The sequence below is a fragment of the Pteropus medius genome, unplaced genomic scaffold (assembly GCF_902729225.1).
Source record: "Pteropus medius unplaced genomic scaffold, Ma_sr-lr_union100, whole genome shotgun sequence".
NCBI classification, from domain to species: Eukaryota; Metazoa; Chordata; class Mammalia; order Chiroptera; family Pteropodidae; genus Pteropus; species Pteropus medius.
In genome coordinates, this window is record NW_024344378.1 from 45,274,638 (window position 1) to 45,291,342 (window position 16,705).

The following is a 16,705-nucleotide window of genomic DNA, read 5'->3' on the forward strand; positions in this document are numbered from 1 at the left end:
TTTGGGTGAGGCTGGGGGGTCACATGAAAGTGAGGACCTTGGGTTGTGCCTATCCTGTCATGGTCACCGAGACCCGACTCTTCCACTCCCCTTGCTGAAGGCAGCAGGGGGTCCTTGTTCAAAAGCCTGGAGTGCCCGGATCAAAGGCTCTATTGAAGAGGCTCGTCAGAGCGGGGGATACCAGGGGCAGAAGTGGGGGTTGGGTAACAAGAAAACTGAGTCACCATGGGCCAGTTGTGGTGAGTGGGCAGTGGGTGGCTGGAGCCAGCTTTTCGAGAGGCCCAGGAAGGGACGTGCGGGCAGCTCAGGGCATTCAGAGAGGCTGCCACTATTGCACCAGGACACCTCCACCTGTGAGCAAGCCTGTTCCCCCACAGTCCCTTACGAAAGCCACCTTCTGGTCAGGGCAGCAGACCAGCCGGCTGGGTCAGTACTTTGGGGCCCAGGGGGTAGGAGGACTGTGTGTTCTCCCACACGGGAGGCCCAGAGTTCACAGGGCTGTGCCGAGGGTGCAGTGGGAGTGACAGTGGCATCCAGGGAGGCTGGTCATTAGGGAGTAAGAGCCACTCCGTTACTGAGGCAAGTCACCCCAACTCTCAGCCCCATTTTGCCCTTGGGTTAACCAGACATAGCGGGGACTAATGAGATCAGGAATGGTGGAAACTTCTTTTCATTGCTCGATTGGTATGGTTGAGTGTAGTCCTGCGCTGAGAAGGAGTCTGAGGCCTTGTCCAGGCATGTCACAATTGACTGATTAGTTATCTCTGCCACAGCTCTGGGACAGGCCAGACTGCTGTGTATTTGCTCCTGAACTAGATTTTCTCTATATTCCTTGCACTCCGAGATCCTGAGATTATGAGGTCAACAAGGCCCTCTACACCCTGGCTCTGCTTCTGGATGCTGCCATGCCATTGGAAATCAGAATCTCATGTCTCCATTCCTAAAAGGGAGAGAAAGACTCAGCTGTATGTCTTAGGCCTTGACTTGCAAAACACATCATTCTCCAGATTCACTCAATACTTCCTTATGCTCCACCCTGTGCCCGGTGCAGTGAGGGGCTCAAAATGGATTGTATGTACTTGTGCTCCGGAATCTTGTCCCTGTATGCGCCTGGCTCAGGCCCTGGGTCTGCCTTTTACTGACTAGGTGATGTGGGGCAAGTTAGTTAAGCACCGAACCTTGGTTATTACGATAGGGGTAATGGTGCCTTTAGCCATGAAATACAACTGCACAGAGCCCATGAGCATGGACCCGGCACAGAGTGCTCAGCTCTAGATGGGGTTCTGAGGAAAGGATCGGAAGAGCAGCCTCAGTTGGTTTCTTTGCCCATTCTTGACCTTGGCTTTGGATGGGAATTTTGATGAGGGTGGAGCAGCGGGTGGTGCGAGGATAGTTTCAAAGCAACACAGGCCTAGACTCTGAGCTTTCCACTCTCCCGAGACCACAGCCCAGGCTGAGCTGGCTTCTCTGTAAACTCTCCAGTCCCTCCCTCTGACCAGCCCCATAAAAAGGGAATGGGGCAGGAGGGAGTCCGACTGCAGACTTTGTAATTTGGCTTGGAGGCGGCTCCTGTTCATTTTAACCAGGCTGTAATTATGGCTGGCACCCAACACCCCTCATTACGGGAGCCTGGAAGGAGGACTCTAATTATAGCATGCTGGTTCCTGGCTATAGCGGTGGGGGGCCAGGCAAAGCTAGGGGGTGATAGGCCACTAAGCCCTCTGGGGGTGGGGCTGCCTTGGGCTATGAGTACCTTCCCTAAGTCTCCTCATTTCTCTTGCTTCCAGAGCCATCCGTGGAAAGGGTGGCATAGATCAAATCGAGGCCTCTTCTTCAGGAAGAAGAGGACCCAGAGGAGCCCAGGATGTTCATCCATTCATTCAAGAAGCATTTATTAAGTATCTACTGTATGCCAAGCTGGCACTGGGGTCAGCAGTTGGGCACACATGTGCCATCCAGCCAGGGATGGGTGTTCAGGCAGAAAGTTCCAGGAAGGCCACCGTGCTGCTGAAATATCTGAATACACGCACACTGCAAATAGCCACTGTCCCAATCCTCGATCGCTCCAGTTCGGTCCCAGTCAATCCCCTGGGACCCGCCTCCCTCCCCACCCCTCCAGCCTCGCTTGGCACAGCAAAAGCTCTAGGATTCTGCTCCAGAGCCCTCACAGATAGTTACATGTTGTAACTGTCACCATGCATCGGCCTCCTGGCACCCCAGAATCTGGTGGGGACCCAGGCATTAAATAAGGAAATATACAAATGAGTCTATAACTAAAAAAGGTGACAAGGGCCATAAGGGAAAAAAATACCAGAGGAAGAGCCATGACCTAAGTGTAGCTGGGAGGGGCACAGTCAGGGCCAGGCTCTCTGAGGAGGTAACTTTAATGAGACCCGAAGACAGAGGGATACAGCCAGGCGAGGAGAGGAAAGTGGTAGGACGGAAGTCCAGGTGTATCCACCGGAAGCCAAGAGAATGGGAGGCGTGCAGTCTGGGATCTTGCCCTCCGAGGTATCCCCACACTGTGTGGGGATAGTGTAGACAGCAATCAGATTTCTCTTGCACATGGTGCAAAGAGCACTGAACCAGGAGTCTCTAGACTCGCAGTCCAGGCCCAGCTCTGCCAGAGTACTGTGACCTTAGGCCAGGCATACCCTTGCTGGGCTTTGGCTTCCGAGGCCCCTTCAGGGCACAAGCCCTCCATCTCTGCCCCCACCAGTGAGGATTTTTCAAGACTGTGACCAGCAAGTCCTATTTAAATGCCACATTTGGGGATGCTTAACTCTGAAGTTAGGGACCAGGCAGCCAGGGCAGGGGTGGGGCCAGAGAGCTGGGACTAAGAGCTCCAGCCTGTCCCGTCCCCTTCTCTGAGTTATTAAGAGCCACCCGGAAGCAGACACAAAGGGAATTGTCCTGAGCTGGAGTCAGCGCCCAGCCCCCCAGCTGAGAACAATTGGGGAGGAAAACCAAGGCCATTTGTCCAGCTCAGAGTATGGCAGTGATGGTGGCTGGGAAAATGCCGAGTATTTCTCAGCTAAAATTAGCCACCTACTAAACCTTTACATCAAAGGCGAACCTGAAGCCTCTATTGTTTTGAACTTGAGATCCCAGGGGATGTGGAGGCAGGAGGGTCTCAAGAGAAGCAAGTGACCTCCTCTCCCCAGGGCTAGACCAAGCCAGCCCTCAAGCTTCCAGGGTGCCCAGTAGGAGGAGCGGGCCAGGGGACAGACAGACAGGGAGGGAAGGGGGTCTGGCTGCCCAAGGTCAGCGAGTGTGGGAGTCTGGTTCCCTGTTGGAGACAGTCTCCCTTTACCAGTGACACCGATTGCACTCTAGGCTAAGCTTGCGGGTCTAGAAGGAAGTTCAGGAAACATAAGTGGGAAAATAACTCTCCATCCTTTCTGGAGGAAATGGCCAGAGCGGGCATCTCTCTGCTCATAGTGGACGGTTCCTACCACGGGGGTCTCGAACCTGGCTTAACATCCTTCCTCTGCCGCTTAGTGACTTTGGGCAAGTTACTTATCTCCCTGGTAATCAGTGGAGGTAGGTATTGATACCAACCTCCCAGGATTGTTGGAAAGGTAACGAAGATGTTGTAGATGTTAACAGTGGTAATAATAACAACAACAGTAATGCAGCTTATACTCAATAAGCCCTTTTGATGTGCCAGGCAGTGCTCTAAGCAGTTCGTGTGTATAATATATTTAATCCTTCCTAGAAGTACTATTATTCCCATTTTGCAGATAAGAAACTGAGACCCAGTGAGGCTAATTTGCAAGAACACAGCTGCAGGTGATGGCTGTCGGTACCCTTATTACCTCACACCGGGGCCTGATTCAGGCTAAGGTAGCCAGCACTATGCTGCTGTGTAATTCCTTTATTTCTTTTTGAAGAGTCTCCAGCTGAATCATAGAAGTGCTCAGGGAAAGGAAGCTGACCTGGGTTAAGCTCTGTTATGTGTGCTATTGTGTGTTTTTATTGGGAGGCAAAAGAGTGTAGAGCAGCTACAGCACCTGGGAACTTGTAGAAATGCACGTTCTCAGGCCTGCCCAGGCCTGCAGAGCAGGAACCTGGAGGTAGGGGAGGGAACCACCACCGCATGCTGGGCCTTACCAGCCTCCAGGCGCTCTGCGTACACACTATAGTTTGAGAACCACAAACCACTGGCATAGAGGTTAATGGGCATGGGCTCAGAGTCAGGGAGATACAGATTCGAGCACTGACAACTCTGTTCTGTGACCTTGAACAAGTTTCTTAACCTGCAAATGGGATCAGAATGAGAGTGCCTGCTTTGAAAGCTGTGGGGAGGATGCGATTAGATGATGTATGCCAAGTGCTCTGCGCAGTGCCCGGGCCTGGGTTAGCCTGCAGCTGTGCTGGTTCCCCACATGACCTGTTGGGATGTAAGTCCATATTGAAGGGAAAGGTGGATCTCTGTGGCCCGGGAAGCCCATGCGTCCCAGCTAGACTGCAGCTCCCCATCAAGAGCAACCCAGAAGAACCGAGAGCCCAGTTAGAAAAGGTAGCCCCACTCCCCCTGGGCCGAGGGGTCAAGATGACTGAGACGGACGGCTCTTTCCCACCTGACTAGTTCCCTGGCTTTCAGGAGCCTTCAAGGTCAACCGAAGGGACACATGAAGTAGATGAGGTACTTTTCTCTTCCCCTTTCTTAGAGAAAAAGCAAAGTTGTCTCCAGGAAAACCAGCCTTGAGAATTATAGTCTGGAGACAGGGTGATCCCCAAATGCTGAGCTCATAGGGTCGGGGGCCCTCAGCTGCATGCGGGTGGCCTTGCAGTTTCCAGGAGTATGTCCTGGCTCTTGTCTCTACCACCTGCATGTTTTTGATGGCTCTTTGGAGGCCTCTGGGGAGCATTCCATGTCTTCCATGTCTTCTTCCCCAACGGGAGTCTTCTGGGGCCAGGCCAGGCAGAGGACACAGCTTACAGGCCCCACACCCCTCCCTAGCCTCTGGAGCCCCAGATTCCTGGTGAGCATTCCCCCCAGCTGTCCCCAGGTTTCCCAGAACATCCATATGCTTCGGTGTCATGTTGCACTTTCACATCTATGGGCCCGACTGTCTCTGTGAGGTGGGCACGGTGATGTTGTGCCCATCTTATAGATAAACAGGCCAAGGCCCCAGGAGGCGAGGCAGCAGGCCTGGAGTCACCCAGTGACCTGGTGGCTGGCCCAGGACTATTCTGGTGTTTTTCTTCCATGGAGCCATGCTTCCATCCTTTCTCTTTTCCCCTCTTAGTCTTCCTGTTCCCCTCGAGAAATCTATGGAGCGAGTGACAAATTACGTGCCCATCATGTACCAGGCTCAGCGATGAGGGATAGCTTCCCGGAAGTAATACGGTGGCAGCACTGGCGTTGACCCAGGTCCTGCTTACTCCAGGGTGCGTGTTCATCTGCCTGCCCCTCCTCAGGCTGTTTCCTCCTCTCTGCTGGGGCCCAGCCACCCCCCTCTGGAAAGATCCCTCTCATGGTGCCTGCTCTCCTGCCCTCAGCACCTTTCCGCCTTTCCTCTGGCTCTAGCTCGGAGGCTGGGGTGAGTGGGCTGAGCCCTGAGCCAAGGAGGCCCAGCAGTTACATCAGCAGGTGCAAACAAGCTGGCAAGGGCAGGGCCATCATCCCCCGGGGGCTGGAGGTGGAGCTCCATCCGCCCCGCTCCAGTCTGTTTCATTCCCTCCTTCCAGCTTGCATCAGCCTTTTGCAGCTTCGTGTCATCATGGAGTGGGCTGGGGCAGTGGCTGGGAGGCTGGAACTGGGTGGAAATGGGGAGTGGGCTACCTGGCCAGCACCTTGAACCCAGAGGAAAGCCCTGGGGCTGGTGGTTAGGATGTCAGCCAATGCCCCTGGCAGCCCCAGGAAGGCACACCCACCATTTCTTACTGCGAAAAGCAATAATCGAAATTATCAAGTGCATAGGGCATAGGGCCTATCTGACAAAATAGTTTCACACTTCTGACTTTAGTGTTCCCAACAACCTTGGAGGTGAAGCAAGTAAAAGCGACCCCATTTCTCAGAAGGGAAGATTGAGATCCGGAGGGAAGTGGTTCACCCAAGTTCACTTCAAGAGCCGACAACGGCACCAATGTGTTTCAGCCCAAGAAATACGAGGGATTATAGGAGCCTAGAGAATGAGACAGCCCTATAGGAGTCAAGGTGGATGTAGTCAAAGCCTGCTTCCTGGAGGAAGTAGGCTGGCTCCTTGACTGAGGAGAGCACTAAAGACAAAGCTGCAGATTTATTCCTGCCCCGACAGTGGGTCAGCAGACAGAGGGACCATCACATGACTGCGGGGCTAGGCTGGAGGCACACTGAGCACAAGTCAGGGTCGAGATGTCTGGATTCATATCTTTAAATCTTTGCTGTGAGCAAAGGCCCAACCATAGGCATGATCCAGGGGATGCACTTAGGAAATGCTTGGTGAAAGAATGAGGGCGAGTCCCTGCCCACGACCCTGCCTCCCTCAAGGTACACCTGAGCAGCCATTTGTGCCTTCCCCTCGGCCAGTGGCACTGTCTTCCCCCATCTCCACTGCCAACAACTCAACTGCTCATCCAAACTCAGGGCCAGGGTCTTTCCCACTGTTGAAACCAGAGAGAGACAAGGGAAGCGCATCGGGCCGAGTACCAGGATGCCCCCATTTCACTCCTAGCTTTGCTTCCATCCTGCTATGTGACCTGAGACCAGTTACTCCCCACCGCTTGTCCCCAAAGTATTCCTGGGAGCCCGAGTCTGCCTTCTGTGGTCCGAGTCCTGGCGTCTGTGGGAAAGGCAGAGTAGGAGTGTAGGTGAAGGCCAGAGATAGATGGCCACCTTCTTCCCTTGCCTCAGGGACAGAGCAGGAACCCAAGTGGATTTCGGGTTTAGAACCTAAAAGGAGAAGCCCCCACACAGACCACTCGCCTTCCACCGCTGGGTGCTCTCAGGTTTCTCTTTCTCTGTCCCTCTCGCCATGACTCCATCTCTACCTCTCTGCTTATCTCTCCCCATTTGTCTTATGCCTCATTTCACACATTGACAAAGGCCAGTCTGGGCACCCTTTTCCTCTCTCCCTGCTGTGATTCTCTTTATGCTACTGTGATACCAAGATACCAGGGGTGCTGCAGCCACCGAGCGGCTGTTTGACGCTGGACAAATCATTGCTCCTCTCTGGCCTCGGGGTCTCCCTCTGGAAGTGAAGGGTTGGATTCAGGTCTAAATGCCCCATTGCCCAGGGTTTGAGGTGCCTCCTGGTACCTGCCAAGTGGCCCGCAACCAGCACTGGGGCAAGGTCCGGCAGGGTGTGGTGATGGTGCTGATGGCAGCAGGCAAGGATCATAGTTTTTCCACTTTGTAATGTGTTGGCAGTTGTCTCTCCTGTGCAAGGAAGGGCTCTTCGGCCCTAGAGCATGATGGTGGGAAGGTGGGGGAAATTTGTGCCTCAAGACACTAAGAACAGGCCTGACCCTGGACTTTCCAGGGCGGCATGGGGACACCTCATTTAGAAGGGCAGCAGAAACTTAACCCACTGCCCTATCAGGCAGTCCCTGGGCCAGAGGGTATATCCGGCCATGTACATTTTGACTTTTCCAGGAGACAGGGACAGGACACTGGACATCTTTCTGCCCAACACCCAAACGTGCAAAGCCAACCTGATATCGTTGTCCAGTGGCTCCCTGAATGAGCTCTGCATCCTATAGCTCGTCCAGCAACCCGAATGCCATACCAGGAGTGTCGGCCCAGCTGGCCTGCACCCGTCTGACGTGTGTGGCTGTGCTAAGAGTGAGAGAGAGCGATGCCTGGTGCATTTTTGTTTGTGGTTTAAAAGTCCTCAGTTAACAGCCTTGGAAGGAAAACATAGGACGCACAAGTATATGTAGCAAGGCCCCTTTAAGTCACAAAATACGTGTGCATCTAAAAAAAGGCAGGAAGGACCAATGTCAAGTGCTAATTCTGATAAACTGGGGATGGAAATGGGTGATTTCTAGTTTCATCCTTATTTAAGAAAAAAAAAGTTTTTTCATTAGAAGGAAGAGGTAGATTTTAAAAATAAATTCCCCCGACCTCCCCCAAGAGTCTAGTACCCAGTTTCTCTTACTGGTTCTGCTGCTCAGGTGCTGTGTGATCTGAGGCCAGGCCACACCCTCTCTGGTCTTCATCCTAGAGGACGGTGATTACATGGTCTCTGAGTTTCCATCCTACAGGATGGGGGTTCCAAAGGGACTGGCTCCCATGGCCCAGGTCAGCCCTGCCTGTGCCCATCGCCCCTGTCTGCTCTTTCCTACCCCCACTTTCCACCCCAGATATTTCTGAGGAGGTCGAGCAGTACAGCTGGAGAAAGTCCTGTGCCCCCAGCATACCCAGAAAAACAAGCACCCGGTTATTAACAGGCCCTAAAGGAACTTGCCTTCCAGAGAGCAGACCTGTCCAGACACAGACAACAAACAATCAAATATAGGAAGAAAGTAATTCCAGAGAGAGATGAGCACTGTCAAAAACAAAAACAAACAAAACAAAACAAACAAAAAAATAATGCAGAGATAGCATCAGGGAAAATAGAGGATAATGAATTTGTATTTGGTGGTCAGGAAAGGCCTCGCTGGGGAGATGGCAGGTGGCACTTGAGCTGATATCTCAATGACAGAGAGTTAGCCAAAGAATATAAAGAGATGGGGGTAGGGAGATGCATTCCAAAAGGAGAGAACAACAAAGGCCCTGAGATGGGACTAAGAAGTCATGTTCACGTTCAGGGGTAAGGAAACATATCTAGGTGGCTTGGAGCACAGTGAATGATGGATGAACATCTGGAGTCTAAGGGTTTGGTGGGAGTTAGGACTTCATTCCAGGTATAAATGGAAGCCATTGGAGGGTGTAAGCAGGGGGGCGATTTATGTGTATTTTGCAAGATTGCCCCGGCTGCTATGGAGGAGAGTAAATCTGAGGGCGCAGGAGAGGAAGTAGGGAGTACAATGAGGAGGAGTCTGGGCAGGAAGACATGAGCTTGGAGACAGTAGGAGGTGATGATGGATGGTCATGAGGTTTGAGGCACATCTTGAATGTTTACCTGGCAGCACCAAAGTCCATCAGCATCATGGGCTGGATGCAGGGGAGGGAAAAGGATGCCTCCCCAGGTAGAACCCAGGCAACTGGGGTTTGGTGGAGTCTGAAAGTGCAACTCAAAGTTGCCTCATCCCAACTCTGGATGGCAGAGAAATGGCCAAATAAAATAGCAGGTCTCCCACAGGCCCACATCACTGCCATTGTCTTAGAGCATTGACAGAGGCAGCCCTGAGAAAGGGGCCACTGTCCCAGCCTGGTTGGGGCTCTCTGTGCTTCCAGGGGAGATGGTTATGGCTTGTGACCTTGGGGGCTATACCAGGCTAGCAGTGGGCCCCCTTCCAGGCTAAGATAGATCTGTTTGTCTGGGGCATCCCCAACAAGTCCAGGACTTGTCAAGCCCACAGAGGAAGGAAAGCCAAGTGCCGGAGTTAGGAAGCTAAGACCCTCTTCTCCTCCAGCAAGCTAGTGAACTCTGAGAGACTCCATTTGCTCATCTGCAAAATGGGCAGAAAATAGCTGCTGTCTGCTGGTCCCTCAGGGGCACTGTGGGCCAAGGGAGGTCTTGTGGCTTAACTGGAAGAATTTTGGGTTTCTCAGCTCCCTCCTACCCACTTCTCCTCTCCTAGTTTTACCCCTCAGTAGCTATGAGCCTGAGCATGTCTTTCACTTCATTGAGCCTCAGTTCCCTCATCTGTGAAATGGAACACCTACTTCACAGGATTGTTGTACTGATGATGATAATCACATCGTGTGCTGGACACATGTTATTATCTGGAGTATGACAGATGAGAGGGCTTTGAGCTCCCTGTTTGGGAGAGGAAGGTGAAGCAGATTGCCAGCCTCCTATGGTCTGGGCCTCTGGGCACAGTGATGCCCTGGAACCTAGGGTCTTGAAGAGGCACCAAAACTTAGCCCTAGAGTGACCCAGGCCCAGGCTGAGGGGAGCCCAATGATCAGGAGAAGGGTCTGGAGGGTCCAGGCCGGTGGATGTGGACTGTAGCCTCCCAAGTTACCACTGACACCTGAGGGTAGACCAATGACCAGTAACCAAAGTGCCCTTCCCTACTTTGTGAGTAGTGTGGCCTCTTTTAAATGGGGCCTGGGCTTCATTCCAGGGCTCCATGCCCATCTTGGGGCCCCGCCCAGCCTCCCATCAGCTCCTTCACTTGTCAGGGGAGAGATTTCTCAGATTCAGCCAGACACCCTCTCCAAGATGCAAGCTCCTGACCCAGCTAGTCATCTCAGTGAGGCCACTTCCTGCACAGGAAGTGATGTCATGGGCACGGGCAGGTCTGCAGAGGGTATGGGAAAAGGGTCATGCAAGGGGCTCCTTTGTTAGGAATAACTCAGCCTCCCCAAAGCCTGCCAGCCCCCATTTGTCATCAGTAACGGCCATTGTAACTGCCTCTGAGGGGGGCCCCAACCTGAACCCCACAGCCGCCAGGAGCCAGGGCCAGATGGAAGAAGGTCTTTGTGTCCATGGAGGGGTCCTTCCATGTGGGGTTTGTGTGTTTTTAAAACATAATAATAAATGGGCTCCTCTCCCTTCGCTCTCCCCACTCCCCACTGAGCACATCAGCCTCGCAGTGAATGGAAGAGATTTTCCATGCAGTGGGAGGTCAAGTCTGGCGAGAATTAGCTGGTGTCCAGGGGCTAGAGAAAGACTGTGATTGCTGATGATAAATGTGCCCAGCGTGGGGCATTTCTCTTGCCCTCACCTTCCGCCTGCCCGCCTTCTCTCCTCCTAGTTTTGCCCCTCAGTGGGGGCACTGCCTCATGCCAGCCCGCCCTGAAGACACAAGGCCCTGCTCAGCTGTAGATGCCCACCCCGTGGTGCTGAGCTTGGGGACCCAGGCCTGGTCCTGTCACCTACCTGGGACAAAAACCAAGGGCAAGTGTAAAGGCCCTCCCTACCAAACCACTACAGTCTCATGCCAAGGTTTCTGACCTGGGCAATAGGGCTGCCCAGAGGTGGACCCAGTTGAGATTGATGAGAGTGAGTTACCACCCCAAGCATGTGAAAGACAGAGCTCGGGCCTTTACCCAGAGCCCTGCCATAGCTGTGCTGTCTCCCTTCCTCAGCCCCAAATCAGAAACTTGGCACTGGTCCAACTTGGCTGTTAATTTGCTACATAATGTTACATTAGTCACTTCCCCTCCCTGACCTGGTAGAATGCAGGGCTCCAGGCCTCTCTGAGCATGGACTTTCTGTGCTTCTGACCTGCTGGGGCTCGGGCATCCACACTCAGGGCACCCCAAGAGGATTTCCTGCCTGGTGCCTCCCCTGGCTGCATGGGTACCTCCCAGTTAATACAGCACATTTGCATCTATTTTCTCAGCTGATCTTCACCACACCTCAAAACTGACAGAGCACTTATTATCCTCTTTTATGGACGGAGAAACTGAGGCCTTGAGAGGTAAAATAACCTTCCCAAGTTCTCAGTGGCAAAGTGAGGATTTGAACCAGGTCTGCTGGCTCTTTGGCCAGCCCATTCCACTACGTGTACTTCCAGCCTGGGCCCCAGGCTCAGGGTCACCATAAGGAAGCAGAACCCTTCTGGCTTTCCCTAGAAGCTGGTGAGAGTCCCGTTCAGGAATGTCTGAATGCTATAGTTTTAGCCTCTCCCTCCTCTCAAGGGTAGCTCTGGGAAATACAGTTTCTTTATCTTAGTCCTGGAGTCACTTTCTTCACCTTCAAGGCCCCTAGTTCTGCTTCTAGTGGCTTAGATTCTGGCACCTCTTGAACAAGACTGCGGCTTCAACTTCCTCCTCATTGGGGCCTCCTACCTACTGGGTGGCAGCCTGTGTCTCCATGTCGGGCACTGCCCAGGCCCAGCCAGGAGCGTGTGGCCTGGCACAGGTCCTGCTTTCAGGTGGAGACTGGGCCCAGGCTCCCAGCTCTGTCCTGAAGACTCCACTACCCTTCCAGAGCACTGATGTCCTGTCCTGGACACTGTGGGGACACTAAGAAGGGTGTGATGTGCTCCCTGCCCTCCAAGAGCAGCTAGCTGCCAGAACTGCTAAGGAGCCTTCGAGCTGCCAGAAGCAGGAAGGTGCCCGCCAGACTCCACCCTGTTTACCTCCCCTCCCATATTTTAAGTAGGTTGCGAGCAAAATTGAACTTGTCCATGAGGAAGCCAGGTTGGTGGTGAGAGGATGCAAAGTTTTGTCTTGTGAATACTCTAAAGAAATATGAGAAGGCCAAGGAGGGCAGGCGGCCACCTCCAGAAGCTGGGAGGCTGTCAAGGGGAGGAGGAAGTGTACTGTCTTGCGTCACCTCAGAGTTTAGAATTATAGCAATGGCTGCAACTTCAGACAGCAAATTCCAGCTGAAAGTAAGGAGGCAAAGGCGAACCTGTCTGAGAAAGGCAGAGGTGTGCTGCTCCTGTCCCTGGAGGTATGTGAGTCAAGGTTGGATAAGGAGTTAATGGGGGATATTGTGACTTCAAGTTGGTCCTTGAAGTAACCTCTGTCCCTGTGAATCTGTGCCTCTAAGGGAAACTAGCTGACAAGAGACTTCACATAGGCAGATATAGGTGACTTTGAAGCAAGGGCTTGCATGGTGCTTGCAAGAGGTCCCATCCAGAGATGCTAGTCATCATTTTGATCTGAGGCCTGAGTTGGATGGGCTGGGGCATGTTTGGGAGAGCCTAGCATCACGTAATTCCTCCTCCTCCTCCCTACCAGGGACTCCCCAACAGTGTGCCTTAGGACCACAGAGTATGCTGGGCCTTTGAGCCATGAATAGCAATGACAAGAAAGGTGACCCCACATTAGCAAATTAATTTCCTGAAGAAAAAAGTTACTCAGTAGGACACTGTCATACATTAACAGGTTCCCCATAAGGCATCTTCAAATCTCAAAGTGTTAAAACCAGATTAGGGTTTAAGAGATTTACTCAACCGACTTCCTGATTTTACAAATGGTGGCTCTGAGACCCGAGAGGAAGGCCACATAGCAATGCCAGTTGGGGTGCAAACTCAGGTCTCCTGACTTCGGTGGTTCTTTTCCTGTGTGTTGACTGTCTGTGGTTATGTCTATGCACAGATATGTCCTCTCCTGTACCTTCATCTTGCGATAGCTGGGCCATTCTTGTTTGTCGCTTTAAAGGCAGGTTGCAATTTGGCAATCATAGGTCCAAAGGAGTTCTGCTATTAAGAAAACATACTTTATGTGGGACCTTTTCCCGCCAGCAGGAAATCCAGATCTGGCCTGGCGGAGGCAAAGTCTCCTCCCAGGATAGCTCTTAGGTGTTTTATTGCTTCTGTGAAGAAGAAGCATCAGGAGAGCTATAGTGAAGCCAGGGAGACAAGTGACAGAGAGACGGCTCCAAGCCTGGCTTCCTCCCACTGACCAGGAGACCACAGGCGAATCCCTTGATGCCTCATGCCTTCGTCTGTGAAATGGGGAGATAGTCCCCACCTTGGGGATGTGAGAAGTAAATTAGCTGAAATATTTGAAGCACCTGGCAGATGGTGTACATAAAAATGCCTGTTCCCGGTTCAGAAGTTAGATTCAGGTATTAGACTGCCTAAATTTGCTCCCCAGCTCTGCTGTTTACTAGCTTTATAGCCCTGTGCCATTCACTTAAACTGTCTTAGTCTCGGTTTCTTTCTCTATAGTATGGGGATTATAACAGTACCTAACACACCGAGCCATGGTTTCCAGAATGTGTGCTGAGGCACCCCAGGGTGCTGCAGCAAATTCACAGGGATGCTGTGAGATATTTTTAACCTTCAAGGAAACACAGCAATCTGGACAGCTGCCAGACACTGGGACAACTACTAGCTCAAGATAGCTTACAACTTCAACATTACACCACATTTCTTTCCCTTAGATGGCATCATATCTTTGCAAAGCTGGGCATTCGGGAGTACCCCGAGACAAATAATGAGGGTGACAGTGTCCACTTTGATAACAAGATTTGAGACCTTATCTAGTGTCCAATGGGTGCACATATCCCCATTAGTATGTCCTTGTGGCTGTTTGAGAATTGAATACAAATATTTTTCCTTCAATTTATGTGTATTATTTTTTTCAAATGGCTACTAAGGTGTTAGGACACACACACACACACACACACACACACACACACACACACCACGCATAGCTGTTTGGATTTAACTACTTAAACAGAACCACTAGGAATTTCTTTTGGCCTTGGGATAAAAATTACCAAGAAAAATTACCCAGGTCAAAATTACTGATGCTAAAGACCAAAAGTTTGGGAACCTCTGTCTAAGGTTTTTGTGGGCTCAGTGCATTAATGTGAAACGCTTTCTGAAAGCATCTGGCAGAGTAAGCATCCAGGAAACTCGAGACTCCATTTTTCTTCTTCCTCCCAGCTGGCCCCCAAATGACAGGCTCAGATGGCCCTCATCTAGGACACCTGTGGGTCCTCCCTCAGGCACGAGGTCCAAGCCAGGGCCAAGGAGGAGGGGAAGTGCCCAGTGGTTAGGGCGGGGTCCCAACTTGGTTGCTACTTAGGCCCTGGCAGCAGCCCCCAACCTTCCTTTATTTAATTTGCATTCACCGAGCATCTACTACACGCCAGCCAGCCTGCAGTCTGCCAGTGGTCCCTCTGGGAAGGACTCTTAGATCAGCCCTTGGTTCTTCTTCCTTGTCTCCTGGCAGCATCTGCCTTCAGGACTCCTGGGGCAGTGGAGATGTTGGCAAGGGGGCAATAGCTACATCAAGAGCCACCCAGTGCTGCCACGACAAAGAGGCACTCATGAGGATGTCCAGCAATATTTCTGCCAAGGCCAGAGCAGAACGTTTGTGCCAGGCTGAGAGGGCGGGGCCTGCAGCACTAATGGATGTCTAATGTTTACTTTCCTCAGTCGCGTCTCTGCATGCTTTATAAATGAGCTGCATTAGGGTTATAAAACAAAGTCATAAATACAGCCCGACATACCGTGGAGAGCCAGGGCAGCCATCACCTGGGGGCCAGGGGGCACGTGGTTAGAAGGTAGGACCAGCTTACAACTGCACCCAGGGGCTCCCACACACCTCTCATGGCTGCCACCCCTGAAAGGAGGTCCAGTGCCCCTCCCCCATTTCACAGATGAGGTACCTGAAGCCAGTAAGGGCTGGTTCAAACCTAGGGGTGTCTGAGTCTGAAGCCCGAGCCCTGCTTTACACCTGTCAGGCCTGAGACTGAAACAGGATGCTGGTGGTGGGATGTGGGCCTGGAACTTGGCAGATTCTCTGCTGCCGACATGTCCTTTTGGCTCTACCCTGCTCTCCCTAGAGCTGTCCAAGCTGGCAGAAAGGCCACAGTGACTAGCTGTCAGGCCACTGGGAGACCAATGTCCAACTCCCTGGGCACTGCGTCATCTCGCCATCAACTGCCCAAGCTCCCAGACCTTAGCGGCTGCCAGTTTACCTACAGAAAAGGTATCTTCCTGCCTGGCAGAGGGAACTGGATATGGGGGAGCCATGGCCTGGCCTTAGGAATTTTCAGTACTATTCCCAGTTTAGCTCCCCACTAACCAGCTGATCACTTGCCCCATTTGGATGATCTACAGTTTCCTCAGCTTTGAAATAGGAAAGAGGGTCCTAGCTTTACTGGACCTTTGATGAGAGAGCCCCCATGATTGTAATTTCCTGACCAGGATCTACTAGGATTCTCAGGTGTGGGGACTCCCACAGTGTATGGAGCTACTCCGCTGATAGGCAGTGTGGAGTCCTGGGCAACATCCCAAATGCTACAGTCTGTATCTTGGGTTCAAACCTTGGTTCTGCCTCTTGGTCTTGGGCAAGTTGCTTAATCTCTCTGGCCTCAGTGTCTCCATGTATAAACTGGGATTAATATAACCTTAGGAGGTTGTTGCAAGAATTAGGTTTGTTAACTATGTAAAGTGCTGAAAACGTGGCACCTAATGTAAGGTGAGCATTCGTTGCTATATTAATATAGTAACTTGTACCTACTATGTGCCTGACCTCTCCTAGGCACTCACGCACGTTTATCTCATGTGATCCTGCCCTCTTTAGAGACAAAGTAATGAAGTCATAGTTAAGGGGCCTTCCTTGGGTTACACAGAGCATGCTGGATGGAGCTGAAGTCACATCCTTTCCTGCTGGCTTCTCCTTCTCTCCTCCAGGTGTCTGTCTGTCTGTCTGTCTCTCTCATTCTTTCGCTCTCACATCCTCCAACAACATACGCACACCCCATCCAGACCCTGGAGCCAGTGACCAGCCATGTATTTTCTCAGAGGTCCTGAAGCTCCCCCAATCTTAGCCGTTGCTGCTGGTGCACAGGGAGACAACATGGCTTGGGCATGTCAGACATATTTTGTTCCTTACGCTCTGGGGGACAAGTACATGATCCCAGGGACTACTCTGGCTTCCGGGAATCCAGCCCCACTTGAGGTTCTGGAGCTCTGGGACAGTGACAGGGCATTGGAAAGTCAATTTTCCTAAGTGGATTGTGAACCAATAGCCTGGCCCAGCCTGGCTTCTCCCCCTCCTAGTGCCGGCGGTGGCTGGCTGCTCTCCCTTCCTGTTTGTCTCACCTCCTGAGGTGCTGTTCTTTCCAGGGAGGCTGGTGGCCAGAGTTTCCTTTTGGCCCCTTTCGGAGAGGAGATTGACAGCGTCACTGTGTTCCCAGCTTCTAAAGTTTCCTCATCCTTTCGGCAGAGGGTGTGGATTATGCTG

General features: G+C 52.2%; 1 protein-coding gene across 1 annotated transcript in view; it reads left to right on the top strand.

Moving 5' to 3' along the window:
- UNC5B (unc-5 netrin receptor B) overlaps window positions 1–16,705 on the top strand; it is a 79,613-nt gene that overhangs the window by 44,767 nt on the left and 18,141 nt on the right. The window lies entirely within an intron of this gene.